We start from the raw sequence: 2,848 nt of genomic DNA, 5'->3' as shown, positions 1-2,848 counted from the left end.
GGCTTGCCGACTCCAGGCCCCGGGGTATGACAGTGAAAATTCAGACCTCCTGTTTGATTCTGCGCCTCCCTGGCTGGTAAATCAACTGATTAGAACCAGCAGTTGTGAGGGGCGGGGAGGAGGGAACCAACAGAGCAGAAAGCAGCCCACGGGAGGCGTCGGGCTGGGGGCTCGGCCCTGTGTGGCCGGGACGAGGGGCCAGGATGGGTGACCCCTCTGGTCGTCGCCGGGAGGAAAGAAGGGCTGCGTCAGCTCCGCCCAGGGAACGGCTCCCACGTGAACTTGGACCTGCAGCTCAGGAATAAAATCCCAAGAACCCAGAACCCTGCTCCAGCTGGGGCCCCTCCAGCTGAGTGCTGCGCTGCTGCAGCTACATTGTTGAGGACCTGGCTGAAGCTCCCGGCACCTGCCCCTGCAGATGAAGGGGCCTCGTGTCTGTCTGCCTCTGGTTTGTGGTTTTCATGTGGGCATCGGTGCCTGTGGCTGAGAACGGAGCAGGGCCGCAGGGCCCAGTGCAGGCCGAGAGGCCACCGGTGGGACCAGCACGGCCTCTGCACCTCGACAGCCAGAGCAGCAGGTGTGGGTGCTGTTTCTGGTCAGGCAACGCTCTCCCTTCTGTTTTCAAGGAAGACTCTGTCTGGGCAGAAACAGGCTGAGGCCTGATGGCTCGGAGGCGTCACAGCCTCTGGCCCGGGTAAGGCCTGTTTCCGACGGCCCACAGCCTGGCTCCCGGGCAGACCGAGGCAAGGCCCTGCGCCCACCCAGCGCCTTCGCAGCACCCTGGGGCCTTGGAGGCGGGCGCGATGGCGACCTGTCAAAATAACAGCGCGTGAGCTCGCTGGGTGCAGGCGGCCGGAGGCTCGGGCGGGGTCTCTGCCAAACCACAGCCGCCACTACCCACCATCACCTCCCAGAACAAAGCCAGGGCTCTGATTTCCATTTCCACTTGTTTGTAGACATTCAACAAAAAGCACTTATTTTTCCTGGCGCTTTTGTTAAAACTACAAGGTAACTGGGAGCCGCTATAAATATTAATGCTCAATAACAAAACAGCACAAGACAAACAATGACCCGCATGACCCCAGGAGACCTAGCTCAGCTCCAGAAGCGGGCAAACCAGACCGACTGTAACAGGGAGCCAGTGGAGAGCGGTGGGAGGAGCAGGGCTAAACGCATCAGCACCGCTCACCGGTGCGCAGAGCGAGCCTCTCCGGGGGGAAGGCTGAAGTGTTTGATTTGGAGTTATTAAAAAAGCCACATTCCAAAATGCCGCGTCTACAGTAATCGGCTTACACAAAGCTATTACATGAGGACACACTCAACATCACTAAGATGACAACAGTGAAGCAGAGGGCTCCAGCACCCCGGCCGGCCTTTTCAGGGCTGCGACTTTTCACGAGCGCTGTGGTTGTCATCCGTCCTTCTCCTCGCCCGCGTTTAAAAGGCCCGTCCATTCCAGGACGCAGCAGGTGAGCCCCCAGGCTGGGGCAACCCCCGATGCCCCTCTGCATTGACTACAGGCAGGGCTTTGTCTGCGGCTGTCCCAAAAGTGGGGTACACCTTCCTGGCCAGAGTGATGAGTCATAGAGAAGAGAGAGGTACTTTCTGGGGACCTGAGAACGCCCCCCTGTGAATACAGGCCAGGGTGGTCAGGGGTGCAGGTTAGCCCACTGGCAGGGCAGGGTGCTCGGGGCTCAAGAACCCAATCAGGAGGCGTGTGCGCTTTCATTCTGCTATCGGACGCATTTACGCAATGTCAGCGTTCTGAGATCGGGACCTCCGCTACACAAGATCCCACAGTGGTTCAGGTATCAGGCTGAGGCAAATGAAGATATTACTCAACCACTGTCAATGTTTTAAAAGCCCATTCATCCCTGCACTATCAATTTCCACATTCGGATCTTGAGAGGAAGTAGTTTTCCAACCCACGGTGTCTATGAAATGTACTGAGCGTTGCTCTCAAGGTTGGGCTATCCAGATAAGAGTCGTCCTCCCCCCGCCCCCCGCCCCCAGCAGCAGGTGAGCCTCAGGCACCTTTCTGTGAAGAACTCGGGCACGGGGCACAGCCAGTGCGCATACTCCATGGGACCACAGGGGTCCGATGGATTTATTTTCATCACCCCTGAAAACACCTTCAAAGCCAGCACCCCAAAACTGGAACGGAGACCCACCAAAGCCAGACCCACCAAGACTTCGCACCGCAATGTCTCTGAGAGACCTGGGCCAATCCCAGCATGCACAGGGTCTAACTGAAGGAACACAGGTGAGGGCCAGGAAGAAAGGTAGGTTGGCCTTGGAAGGCACAGCGGGAGATTTTTTGGCTGTGAGGGACCATCATGACTCACTAGTAAATACTCCCGTGCCTCCCCCAAAATGCGCCCTGGCTTTCTAGTCTCTCGTCTCCTCCAGTGCTGAGGTTCTTGGAGGGCTCAGGTTAGTATGCTCTGATAAGTGGTCCTCAGGCGATGTCATGCTCCGCTGTGGCCTCTGGTGGGGCAAGACCGCTCAGGCCACCCCCAGGAAAGGTGTCCTGGCTTCTACATTCAACCTGAACAGGTGGGAGCTCTGAGACCGCCCCAGTCCAACTACCCAATCCACCAGCTCGGCTCCAGATGGCTCCGAGAGGCGACTGCGGTGACCAAGCGGGCGCCTCGGCACCCCAGCTGCCTCCTCCATGGAGTGCGGAGTGGAGGGGGGCGTGGGGACCGTGAGACACTGCTGGTTGGTTCAGCCTGAGGTTCAGCTCAGCTCCCCCTGGCGCTCCCCGCTCCGAGGAACACGGAGGCCACGGCGGGGAACCTGACCTTCCCTTAAAATGGAGACTCCATCCTACTTACACTTTGGGGAG

The 2,848-nt window shown here is 58.6% G+C and overlaps 1 protein-coding gene across 2 annotated transcripts in view; it reads right to left on the bottom strand.

The window, feature by feature from the left end:
- Positions 1–2,848, bottom strand: part of CTBP2 (C-terminal binding protein 2) — a 90,455-nt gene that overhangs the window by 67,043 nt on the left and 20,564 nt on the right. The gene's annotated exons all lie outside the window — the stretch shown is intronic.

The sequence above is a fragment of the Myotis davidii genome, unplaced genomic scaffold (genome assembly GCF_000327345.1).
Source record: "Myotis davidii unplaced genomic scaffold, ASM32734v1 scaffold72, whole genome shotgun sequence".
Lineage (NCBI taxonomy): Eukaryota > Metazoa > Chordata > Mammalia > Chiroptera > Vespertilionidae > Myotis > Myotis davidii.
Note: the sequence above shows the minus strand (reverse complement) of the source record. Positions and strands in the feature narration are given on the sequence as shown.